The sequence below is a fragment of the Lithobates pipiens genome, unplaced genomic scaffold, assembly GCF_037356315.1.
Source record: "Lithobates pipiens isolate NorthernLeopardFrog02 unplaced genomic scaffold, aLitPip1_a1.2 Scaffold_30, whole genome shotgun sequence".
Taxonomy (NCBI): domain Eukaryota; kingdom Metazoa; phylum Chordata; class Amphibia; order Anura; family Ranidae; genus Lithobates; species Lithobates pipiens.
This window is the reverse complement of record NW_027507791.1, coordinates 4,231,816-4,245,780: the sequence shown is the minus strand read 5'-3', so window position 1 is coordinate 4,245,780 and position 13,965 is coordinate 4,231,816.

The window sequence follows — 13,965 nt, the reverse complement described above, 5'->3', positions numbered from 1 at the left end:
GATCAGGCCCTGTGGACTACAGCGCATCAAGATTGGGGGTATAATCAACCAGGAGCTAAAAAGAGTGGTATAAAGGAGAGACTCATAATCACAAAAGCGGCCAACTCCCCCTGCACAAATAGTAAGAACTGTAACCAACTATTAATAACATTAACGGAGCCGAGGAAGGAAGATCAGCGGTTGTATTCCATGGGAGCATGGGTGTCAGGAACTGACCCCTCAGGAACATTTTTCCTTGAGGTATTACCTCCTAATAAAATTAAACAGGAAAAAGTAGACTCAGAAGGGAAAGAAGAAGGCCATACTAAAATAGAAGTTCTGAGTATAACTATAAGATTCACTAACCTAACAATAGAAGATGCCATAGCTTTGGAGACGGGCTACCAAGAAAAAATGAGTGGTTAGAATGGTTGAGGTACACGGTTAGAACTCTGAAAAAGGAAAACTGTTTAGTTTGTGCCGGAGCCAGACCACATTTAGCAACAGTTCCTTTTCCTCTAGATCACAATACAGATCCAGAAGGTTTAAAATGTATGTTGCAATTGTATAATAAGAGCTATAAACCTGAAACAAATTCTACTTGTCACACATTGAGTTTGTTGTTTCCCCCCAGTACAGAGACCTCAGATACCTCCAGCGGTTACCGCTTATCCGGGCAACTTTACTTGTTTTGCACTCCCAGGGAACCGTAGCGAGGTGGATCTTGGGTCATTACCTGATGACTACTGTGTGGAGAGGATTAACACGGACAACGGTGACTGGGTTGGACATGACATTCAGAGAGCTGATGTCTGGTGGATGTGTGGGGATAAGAAACTGCGAGCTAGACTACCGGCCAATGCCCAAGGGGATTGCGCTATGGTCCAGCTGGCTATGCCCCTGAGAATCCTGTCAGAATACCCGTGGACTAAGAGTCACCGACAGTATTGTAGGGACACCTCTCCCTTGGGGTCATTTGACTCTCAGATCTACATAGATGAGATTGGGGTTTCTCGCGGGGTGCCGGACGAGTTTAAAGCCAGGAATCAGGTGACAGCTGGGTTTGAGTCTCTTCTCTGGTGGGTGACTATAAATAAAAATGTTGACTGGATTAATTATATATATTATAACCAACAACGATTTGTAAACTATACTAGGGATGCTGTGAAGGGCCTAGCAGAACAGTTGGCCCCCACATCTCTAATGACCTGGCAGAACCGAATGGTTTTAGATATGGTCTTAGCTGAAAGAGGAGGGGTATGCAAAATGTTTGGTAGCATGTGTTGTACATTTATCCCCAACAATACAGCTCCTGGAGGGACCGTGACCAGAGCCTTGGAAGGACTGACTGCGCTATTGAATGAATTGGCGGAAAACTCAGGTATTAATGATCCATTCACAACTTGGCTTGAAGGATGGTTCGGTAAATGGACTGGATTTATCATATCATGTTTGATCTCAATCGCTGTGGCTTTGGCTGTTTTGGTCACTTGCGGATGCTGCTGCATTCCCTGTATTCAAGGACTTTCACAAAAACTCATTGAAATTGCAGTCTCAAGAACAATGTATCAAACCCTCTCTACCTCTCAGGAGACCTATGTGGACATTGAAGCTCAACTTAATGACATACAGTCCGAAAGTGTATAACACAGGGACCATCATCGAAATGTGTGGAGATAAAATAGTCACACAAAGAGGAGGGAATGTTAGAAAAGTTTTAAATGTTTATTGTGTGACTATTAGAAAAACAATAGTCCTGAGACTGATTTGTTAAAAAGCTTACTTCTGAGCACATTATTGTATTAACTCATTGTATTGTTTTGTCCTAATTAACTCCATAGTAAGTAGGATGATTAGATTTAACTAAATATGATAGCCTAAGAATGTACAGGGAACATGGATAGCTAATAAAGTGCTAGCCTGTGCCATGACACGTTATTTATGTTCCCTCAGCTAATAGAAGCACAGAGATGTTATTCTTGTGGGATATGTGAGGGCGGAACACTTTCTTTTGTGGGGACTTTTTCTTCAGCTTTCGTGCTGTAAGCATGTCTCCCTGTTGTGGGCCACATCAGAAATAAATTTTCCTGCTTCTCAGAACACCTGAAGTTTTTACTGATCACAAGGGAATTTCCTAACACTAACCAGCCGCCGTAGTTATACTGCAGCAACATGGCTCGGCTGCGCAAATCGGCGTCATGGTACGTTGGTACCAATGACAGCCACTAGGGGGTGTGCATACGCCCCCTACTTGTCCCCGAGCCGATGCGATTGCCCGGCGGTCTCGATCACCGCCGGGCTCTAGCGATCACTCGGGGCACACGGAGAACCCAGAACTGTGTGTGTATGAGCAGAGGATCCATTAGTTTCCCTGCACAGTCCCACCCCCCTTCAGTTAGAACACTTCCTAGGACACACATTAACCCCTTCACTGCCAGTGACATTTTACAGTAATCAATGCATTTTTAATCGCACTGATCGCTGTATTAATGCCAATGGTCCCAAAATTGTGTCAAAATTGTCTGTGTCCACCATAATGTTGCAGTCACGATAAAAATTGCTGATTGCCGCCATTACTAGTAAAAAAAATTTTTTATAAAAATGCCATAAAACTATCCCCTATTTTGTAGATGCTATAAATTTTGCGCAAACCAATCAATATACACTTATTGCGATTTTTTTTTTTTAACAAAAATATTTATACATTTTTTTTTATAAAAATGCCATAAAACTATCCCCTATTTTGTAGATGCTATAAATTTTGCGCAAACCAATCAATATACACTTATTGCGATTTTTTTTTTTTAACAAAAATATTTCGAAGAATACGCATCGGCCTAAACTGAGAAAAACATTTTTTTTTGTTATACATTTTTTGGGAATATTTATTATAGCAAAAAGTAAAAAATTATGCGTTTTTTTTCAAAATTGTTGCTTTTTTTGTTTACAGCGCAAAAAAAAATAAGCGCAGAGGTGATCAAATACCACCAAAAGAAAGCTCTATTTGTGGAGAAAAAAGGATGTTGATTTTGTTTGGGTACAACGTCGCACAACCGCTCAATTGTCAGTTAAAGCGACGCAGTGCCGGATCGCAAAAAGTGCTCTGGTCTTTGGCCAGCTAAATGGTCCGGGCTTAAGTGGTTAAAAAACAAAACAAAAAAAAGAAATGCTAATGTAAACAAGCATCTCCCCGTTCTGCCTAATGACACTGACACTGATCACTGCTCCCTGTAATCGGGAGCGGTGATCAGTGTTCGTGTCACACACAGCCCCTCCCCCCACAGTTAGAATCACTCCCTAGGACACACTTAACCCCTACAGCACCACCTAGTGGTTAATCCTTTCGCTGCCAGTCACATTTTAATTGCACTGATCACTGTATAAATGTGAATGGTCCCAAAACTGAGCCAAAAGTGTCCGACATGTCCGCCATAATGTTCGCCATAATGTTGCAGTCCCAATAAAGATCGCTGTCATTACTAGTAAAAAAAAATTAATAATAAAAATGCCATAAAACTATCCCCTATTTTGTAGACGCTATAACTTTGCGCAAACCAATCAAACGCTTATTGCATTTTTTGTTTACCAAAAATATGTAGAAGAATACGTATCGGCCTAAACTGAGGGAAAAAAAAGGATATATTTTTTGGGGGAAAAAGTAAAATAATGTTTTTTTTTCAAAATTGTTGCTTTTTTTTGCTTATAGCGCAAAGGTGATCAAATACCACCAAAAGAAATCTCTACTTGTGGAGAAAAAAGGACGTTGATTTTGTTTGGGAGCCACGTCGCACGACCGCTCAATTTTCAGTTAAAGCGACGCAGTGCCGGATCGCTAAAACTGCTCTGGTCTTTGGCCAGCCAAATGATCCGGGGATGAAGTAGTTAAAAAACACAACAAAACAAAAAAAAACTTTTTTAAATTGGGGACTGGGTTATCCATTGCAGCAAATGGTGGACTCTTGTGACTCCAAGCATTCCAAAAACAAAGAGTTTGCACTGCATTGTAGCTTGTGCCTTATTTTTGGCAGCCAACCTGCAAAGTTTTCAACCAAAAAGTTTGCAAACTTCATGAATCCCGGGGACGAACGTGGAACCCATTGTAGTGGCTAACCGAACTGAACCGAACCTCCACTTATTTCCAGCAGCTGTAAAGCAAGATCATGTTATTAGAAAGAAAAGTGTAGAACTCCAGCCTGGAGCCAAGCTGGTTTTTTATACCTTCGCACATCTAAGTTCACGTGATAATTATAGCAAGATGTACAGACTTCTAGTAAAACTGTCAGACACAATTGGCAAGTCATATTGGAGTCTGTACATTTTTCGTTTAGTTTTTTTCTTCTAGCCGCTGTAAAATGCACCTTCATTTGGGATTTAATTGGATCATACGAGTAATACCTTTATTTTAATTTTTTTGCCCCCAGATTTTATACATTAGCCGCGTTGTGCCGGGGGATCACAAACGTTCTGCAAAATTTAAGGAATGCTGACACATGTTATTAAACCCTAGAGGTAAGACGGCACAATATTAATAGAGCATGCTTATTCTCTTCGGTAAACAGACAGTGCAGTAATTATATTTACAAGCCTTTCCTGTGTTAGGTTATTTTTTATCGTGGTGAGAAATTTAATAACAAAAAAAGATCAGATAATGATGTTATCAGTAATAAAATGTCAACAGTTTAATATATGTTTAAAGGCTGCTTTCAAGGGAAATGAATAACCTAGTCGGTATTTGCATAGCGGTATTGCATTTTATATTGGCACACGGTGTGAAGCAGCATTGTTGTTTTTTTTTTATCTGTGGAAAGAGAGATTTCTGAGAAATGAATAGGGAAGCTCCTGCCAAATGACTAAATTACTAATTGAAGCATATAAAAATGTCAACAAAAAATGCAAAAGGAATTGTATATATTTATAATCTACTCACTCCTGGGTGCATACCATTAAGTGGCGTTGGCATATTTCAGAGATTGCAGATTTGTACATTTGCTTACCTATTGGTTTTCAGGTGACTGATAAATATCAGAACACTGTGATACCCTCCCTGAGCTTCTGTATGCCCAACTGGGAACATCCTCTATGTCCACCGAGGGCCCTTCCCGTTGCCCACCTAGGGCCCTCCCCATTGCCCACCTGGGGACCTCCCCTATGCCCACCTGGGGACCTCCACTATGCCCACCTGGGGACCTCCCCTATGCCCACCTGGGGACCTCCCCTATGTCCCCTTAATGCCCACCTGGGGACCTCCCCTATGCCCACCTGGGGACCTCCCATATACCCACCTGGGTATCTCATATTTGCCTACCTAGGGACCTCCCATATGTCCTCCTTGGAACTTCCCTTATGCCAGCCTAAGGACCATCCCATCAGAGACCACAGTTTTGTACTTCTGCTTACCTATTGCTTGGTTTTCAGATGAATGGTGAATATCACAATACTGTGACACCCTCCCTGAGCTTCTGTATGCCCACCTAGGGACCTCCCCTATGCCCACCTAGGGAACTCCCCTATACCTTCCTAGGGACCTCCCCTATTCCCACCTAGGGACCTCCCCTATGCCCACCTTAGGACCTCCCTTATGTCCATCTAGGGACCACTCTCGTATGTCCACCTGGTGACCTTCCATACAGTCATTTGAGGACCTCCCTTATGGCCACCTAGGGACCTCCCATAAGCCTACCCAAGGACAACTTTTTCAGTCTCATCAGTGTACAGAGTTGGCTGCCTATGGTAGCTTGATATTTACTTTGTGATTGATGATTCTACATATATAGTAATTTCAGGTTCCTACTTGGCTGACAATAAACATGAGTGAACTAAAGAATTTTTATGCATATCATATTTGTTTTGATCTGGCGATCCCATTTTGTGGACCTCAGAAGAGGTGCAGATTTCAAAAATAAAAGTGGTGCTTATTTTTTTTAAAACTCAGTCACATATCCCAGTTAAATTTTACAATACTTAAAGCAGAGGTTCACACACAAATTTAACCTCTGCTTTTCTGAACCCTCCCCCCCCCCCTCTGGTGTGACATTTGGCACCTTTCAGGGGAGGGGGGGGGGGTGCAGATACCTGCCTAAGAAGCCACAAGGGTTCGTTTCCTGATTCCCTTACCAAAGATGGCAGCGGCAGCAGCACCTGAGGGACGGTTTGGCCTCGGGTGCCGACATCGCTGGACCCTGGGAAAGGTGAGTGTCCTTATTTTAAAAGTCAGCAGCTGTAGTATTTGTAGCTGCTGACTTTAAAAAAGAAAAAAAAAATCTGCGGGACACCCGCTTTAAGCTTAGATGAAATCAAGGCAAGTAGATGGATGGTGCCACATTTAATTCCCTGTACACACAATAGGATTTTTCGACAACAAATGTTGCATGTGAGCCTGTTGTCGGAAAGTCCGACCGTGTGTATGCTCCATAGAACATTTGTTGTCAGAATTTCCACCAAACAAATGCTTGAGAGCAGGTTCTCAAATTTTCTGACAACAACACTTGTTGTCGGAAATTCCAAGCGTGTGTATACAATTCCAACGCACAAAAGTCCACGCATGCTTGGAATCAAGCAGAAGAGCCGCACTGGCTATTGAACTTCATTTTTCTCGGCTCGTCCGACAACATTTGTGTGACCGCATGTATGCAAGAGCCAACATCCTTCAGGAAAAAAAATATGGTTTTGTTGCCGGAAAATCCTATCATGTGTGTGAGGCATAACTCAAATTTTACAGTATGTGTTAGTAATTCTTATCCAAGGATAATCAGCTTTAAGTATAGTTTATTATATATATATATATATATATATATATATATATATATATAATATAATTTTTTTTTATCCTTCACAGCTTTTATTTTTTATGGTTTAATGGAAAGTTTTAGCAAGAATTGTGGGTGGAGGGGCACTTTAACCACTTGCCGACCGCCGCACGACGATATACGTCGACAGAATGGCACGGGCAGGCATATGGGCGTATATATACGTCTCTGCCTTCCCGCGGGTGGGGGGCCCGATCGGGCCCCCCCCGGTGCCTGCGGCGGTCGGTATTCGTTCGGGAGCGATCCGGGATGAGCGGCCATTCATTCATGGCCACCCCCTCGCAATCGCTCCCGACGAATAGAAATGCTCCGTGACATCACTTCCTCTCCTGTAATGTAAACACAGGAGAGGAAGTGATGTAATCTCTCCTCCGTGTCGGTAGTTTTCGTTCCGGCACCGAGGAGAGAGGATCGGTGAGTTGCACCAACACGACACTACACAGTAGAACATGCCAGGCACACTCACACCCCCCCTTCACCCCCCGATCACCCCCCCAATTACCCCTGCCCCCCACAGTGACACCAATTGCATTTTTTTTTTTTTTGCATTGGTGTCATTTGTGACTGTAATAACTGTTAGGGCAGTTAGGGTTAGCCCCCTTTAGTTCTAATGTACCCCCCTCACCCCCCCCAATAAAGGTTTAACCCCGTGATCACCCCCCCTCGCCAGTGTCACTAAGGCTGGGTTCACATTGCAGCGGTATGCGATATGCGAACTGATATGGGGGTGTCATTAACATTTCACTGACACTCCCAGCAGTTCGCATAGGGCAGTGTGAACTGCCGCCGGGAGGCATGCGATGCGGGAACCCGCCGCGGATTCGTGGCGTTCCCGCATCGCTCCAGTGTGAACCCAGCCTAATAAGCGATCATTTTTCTGATCGCTGTATTAGTGTCACAGGTGACGCTAGTTAGGCAGATAGGTATTTAGGTTCGCCGCAACTTTTTATAGCGCCAGGGACCCCCATATACTACCGCATAAAGCCCCCTGATTGCCCCCTAGTTAACCCTTTCACCAGTGATCACCATATAACTGTTACAGGTGACGCTGGTTGGTTAGTTATTTTTTTATAGTTTCAGGGCACCCGCCATTTATTACCTAATAAAGGTTTAACCCCCTGATCACCCGGCGGGTGTCATTTGTGACTGTAATAACTGTTAGGGCAGTTAGGGTTAGCCCCCTTTAGTTCTAAGGTACCCTCTAACCCCCCAATAAAGGTTTAACCCCGTGATCACCCCCCGTCGCCAGTGTCACTAAGGCTGGGTTCACATTGCAGCGGTTTATGAGAACGGATGTGATTCGCACCGCACTGCAGTGCAAATCACATCCGATCTCTGTGCGATTCGAGTTCAGCCATACAGATAGTATGGCTGAATTCGTGTCGCCCCCGCCGCACCCGCCGCAAACTCGCACGGGACCCTTTTTTTGGTCCGCAGCAGAATCGGATCGCATGGGTGTTCACACCATGCGATCCGAGTTTGCAGATCGCACTGCGATATGTGAACTGATCTGGGGGTGTCATTAACAATTCACTGACACTCCCAGCAGTTTGCATAGGGCAGTGTGAACTGCCGCCGGGAGGCATGCGATGCGGGAACCCGCCGCGGATTTGTGGCGTTCCTGCATCGCTCCAGTGTGAACCCAGCCTAATAAGCGATCGTTTTTCTGATCGCTGTATTAGTGTCACAGGTGACGCTAGTTAGGCAGGTAGGTATTTAGGTTCGCCGCAGCTTTTTATAGCGCCAGGGACCCCCATATACTACCGCATAAAGCCCCCTGATTGCCCCCTAGTTAACCCTTTCACCAGTGATCACCATATAACTGTTACAGGTGACGCTGGTTGGTTAGTTATTTTTTTATAGTTTCAGGGCACCCGCCATTTATTACCTAGTCTCACTAGTGTACCCCTAAATTTAGGGGTGTCTACTTTCCAAAATGGGGTCATTTGGGGGGGTTTGTGCCATCTTGGCATTTTATGGCCTTCAAAACTGTAACACCCTTAGAAAGCCTGAAGGCGGTGCTTGGTTTTCGGGGCCCCGTACGCGGCTAGGCTCCCAAAAAGTCCCACATATGTGGTATCCCCGTACTCAGGAGAAGCAGCAGAATTTATTTTGGGGTGTCATTTCACATATCCCCATGGCATGCGTGAGCAATATATCATTTAGTGACAACTTTGTGAAAAAAATAAATAAAATAAAAAGTGTGTAATTTTCCCGCAACTTGTGGCAAAATATAAAATATTCCATGGACTCAACATGCCTCTCAGCAAATAGCTTGGGGTGTCTACTTTCTAAAATGGGGTCATTTGTGGGGGTTTTGTGCCATCTTGGCATTTTATGGCCTTCAAAACTGTAATAGGTAGTGAGGAGTGAAGTCAAATATTTACGCCCTTAGAAAACCTGAAGGCGGTTCTTGGCTTTCGGGGCCCCGTACGCGGCTAGGCTCCCAAAAAATCCCACACATGTGGTATCCCCGTACTCAGGAGAAGCAGCAGAATTTATTTTGGGGTGTCATTTCACATATGCCCATGGCATGTGTGAGCAATATATCATTTAGTGACAACTTTGTGAAAAAAAAATAAAAAAAAATTAAAGTTTGTAATTTTCCCGCAACTTGTGGCAAAATATAAAATATTCCATGGACTCAACATGCCCCTCAGCAAATAGCTTGGGGTGTCTACTTTCTAAAATGGGGTCATTTGTGGGGGTTTTGTGCCATCTTGGCATTTTATGGCCTTCAAAACTGTAATAGGTAGTGAGAAGTGAAATCAAAAATTTACACCCTTAGAAAGCCTGAAGGCGGTGCTTGGATTTCGGGGCCCCGTACGCGGCTAGGCTCCCAAAAAGTCCCACATATGTGGTATCCCCGTACTCAGGAGAAGCAGCAGAATTTATTTTGGGGTGTCATTTCACATATGCCCATAGCATGTGTGAGCAATATATCATTTAGTGACAACTTTGTGTAAAAAAAAAAAAAATTTTTTTTTTTTGTCATTGTTCAATCGCTTGAGGCAAAAAAATAAAATATTCAATGGGCTCAACATGCCACTTATCAATTTCCTTAGGGGGTCTACTTTCCAAAATGGGGTCATTTGGGGGGGTTTTGTACTGTCCTGCCATTTTAGCACCTCAAGAAATGAGATAGGCAGTCGTAAACTAAAAGCTGTGTAAATTCCAGAAAATGTACCTTAGTTTTGTAGATGTGACAACTTTTGCGCAAACCAATAAATATACAGTTATTGACTTTTTTTTTTACCAAAGACATGTGGCTGAATACATTTTGGCCTAAATGTATGACTAAAATTGAGTTTATTGGATTTTTCTAATAACAAAAAGTAGAAAATATCATTTTTTTTCAAAATTTGCGGTCTTTTTACGTTTATATGGCAAAAAATAAAAATCGCAGAGGCAATCAAATACCATCAAAAGAAAGCTCTATTTATGGGAAGAAAAGGACGCAAATTTTGTTTGGGTACAACATTGCATGACCGCGCAATTACCAGTTAAAGCAGCGCAGTGCCAAATTGTAAAAAGACCTCTGGTCATTGACCAGCAAAATGGTCCGGTCTGAAAGTGGTTAAATAACCATGCCTTGCTATTGTAGTGCAAGGTCCATTTTAACGGTCATGTAGTCATGTGATGGGTGGGATACTTTGTAACAGAAGGATGAAATGTAGGTGATGCAGCCCACCAGAATCCACACATATATGAAATATCAGTTTTGGGTGAACTTCCATTAAAAACTCAATGAGAAGAATTCTAATGGAATTCCGGCCAGAAAAAGACCGATGAGAGCTTTTCATCGGAAAATGCGACCGTGTGTATGCGCCATCGGAATTTAGCTGTCCGAATTTCCGCCAGCCAAAAATTAATAGCATGTTCTCAATTTTCCCGACAGAAAAACGTTTCTATCGGTAATTCCGATCGTGTGTATGCAATTCCGACATGCCAAAAATCACTCATGCTCAGAGTCAACTATGAGACAGAAGCTATTGGCTACTGGCTATTGAACTTCCTTATTCTAGTTACGTCGTACGTGTTGTACGTCACCGCGTTATAAACATCCGAATTTGATGTGACTATGTGTAGGCAAGACAATTCCGTCTGAATTCCATCGGGAAAATCATCAGAGCTTTTTCCGACGAGAATGTCGATCGTGTGTACGCAGCATAAGAGAAGAAATGAGCTCTCGGACGTATTCTTGTCATTTCTATTTTGCAGTATTAACAACTTAAAAGTGGGGAGCAATGTGTATATAGGAAATCTCCTCTGCTGTCAAGCTAGATCCCTCCCACCATGTCCTCCATGCTGGGTGCAGGTAATTCACCCTTGGGACCTCCATTTAAAGCCTTTCCCCTAAAAGGGCTTACTCTTTGTAATCTCTATGAGTAGGCCCTTTCAGGTGAAATGCGTTAGTGGCAGGTTTCCTAGGGTGAGGACTGTCCTGGTGATTGTTGACTTCAAATAAATTAGAATTTGGGTGATCTCGTTGGCGTGAGGAGAGTTAGTGTCTTCTCTTCATGTTGAGGGCTCTATGATTAATCGGCACCTGGTATGGAGTAAACCAGCTTGAGAGCAGAGGAGATTTCATATATATATATATATACATATATATATATATATATATATATATATATATATATATATATATATATATAATACATATTGGTTCACAACATTTAAGTCATTAACATTGTAAAATAAGACCTAAAGCCTGATGAAGGAGCATGCATGCTCCGAAGCGCCGCTTTGCCCAGCCCGTCTCCTGAGGACACCGACTCCTTGAACATCGGACCAAAGGCACCACAGCTACCAGCACTACCCCTACTGCTCTGACCATTCCGAGGAAATACATGGAATAGACCAAAACACCAACCATCGGTCAAAAAGTCAGATGCCTGAAACCTTGCCTTACAGCCCTGCGAGTCGCCCCCATGGACATACGGATGAAACATTACATCCCTGATGTGCCTGTACACCACTAATTTAATGTGAGTGTTTTTTAACCATTTTTAATAAATTTGAGCAACTTTATTGCTGCACTTAGAGGGCGCCGTCTCTTTCTCTATTCCATTGTTTCCTAGAGCTACTTCTTGCTTTAAGACTGGCAGCCCTTTAGGGTACAGCCTGTACTGCTGATCCCCCTCACGGACCACCTTGATGATCTACAAAGACCCTGAACTTCTCATCGAGGATACTGGTGTGTGGATATACCCAAAACTCACACAAAAATCGATATATTTTGGCTATATAAAGACGACCAATCTTTTATACTAACATTTTGTGATCATACTACAATATATTTTTGGGATCCCCAGTGAGCGCCATATTACCCTCCTCTGCTGTGCTACATTGTAAAATAATACTGACAAGAAGAAGTCATACTAATTAAAACGTTTGTGGTGCTGCATATTGTATTTTAATGGCATAGCTTCTGCAATCATATTTTAGGTAAACATCTTATTAGGTACACTTAGAAGGAATTCATTTGGTAAAAGAAGAGTACACAAGAAAACAACCTGTGACTTTGATGTGCCAAGAAAGGGTAACATGGGACGCTAACTTGTCATGTTCATTTTAATTCTATTCATACTGATAGTGTCTGAGGGAATTTTAATTATCCAATGTATCATCGAGTGCCTTGGACAGCTAAACAAAGGACATTGGATGTTTAATTACAAGCTTAACATCAGTGCCCTGTCTATGGTAAAACGTTTGGTACAAAGTCATCAGTGTTTATAGTGTTAGTTTTGGCACTGCATTATTTAAAGTGGAGCTCAAGCCCAAACATTTTCAAATTTTCTGCCCCATTGAGGAAATTATTTGAGAATCCCCCTCCTGGATACATAAGTAAAGCCCCGTACACACGATCAGATATTCTGCCAGCAAAAGTCAGATTGTGAGCTTTTGGTCAGAAAGTCCGACCGTGTTTATGCTCCATGAGACTTTTGCTGGCAGAATTCCATCCAGCAAAAGATTGAGAGCAGGTTCTCTATTTTTCGGTCGGAAAAAGTTCCTATCCGAAAATGCATTCGTCTGTATGCAATTCGGACGCGCAAAAAATCACGCATGATCGGAAACAATTGAACGCATGCATTGAACTTCATTTTCTTGGCTGGTCGTATGTGTGCGCTATGACCTTTTGTTCTGGATGTTCAACATGGCACCTCATGGCAAAGAACTCTGAGGCTATAAGAAGGTTGCCAAGACCCTGAAACTGAGCTGCAGCACGGTGGCCAAAACCATAGAGCTGTTCAACAGGACAGTTTCCACTCAGAACAGGCCTCGCCATGGTCAACCAAAAAAGTTGAGTGCATGTGCTCAGCGATATCCAGAGGTTGTCTTTGGGAAATAGACATATGAGTGCTGCCAGCATTGCTGGAGAGGTTGAAGGGGTGGGGGGTCAGCCTGTGTCAGTGCTTAGACCATATGTCTTACACTGCATCAAATTGGTCTGCATGACTGTCGTCACAAAAGGAAGCCTCTTCTAAAGATGATGCACAAGAAAGCCAGCAAACAGCTTGCTGAAAACAAGCAGACTAAGGACATGAATTACTGGAACCATGTCCTGTGGCCGAGTGAGACCAAGATAAACTTATCTGGTTCAGATGGTGTCAAGCATGTGTGGCAGCAACCAGGTGGGGAGTACAAAGACAAGTGTGTCTTGCCTACAGTCAAGCACGGTGGGATTGTCATGGTTTGAGACTGCATGAGTGCTTCCACCACTGGGGAGCTACAGTTCATTGAGGGAACCATGAATGCTAACATGTACTGTGACAGACTGCAGCCCAGTCTCTCTTCGGAGACTGGGCCGCAGAGCAGTATTCCAACATAACGACCCCAAACACACCTCCAAGATGACCACTGCCTTGCTAAAGAAGCTGAGGGTAAAGGTGATTGACTGGCCAAGCATGTCTCCAGACCTAAACCCTATTAATCATCTGTGGGACATCCTCAAACGGAAGGTGGAGGAGCGCAAGTTCTCTAACATCCACAAGCTCTGTGATGTCATCATGGACGAGTGGAAGAGGACTCCAGTGGCAATCTCTGAAGCTCTGGTGAACTCCATGCCCAAGAGGGTTAAGGCAGTGCTGGAAAATAATGGTGGTCACACAAAATATTGACACTTTGGGCCCAGTTTGGACATTTTCACTTAGGGGTGTACTCACTTTTGTTGCCA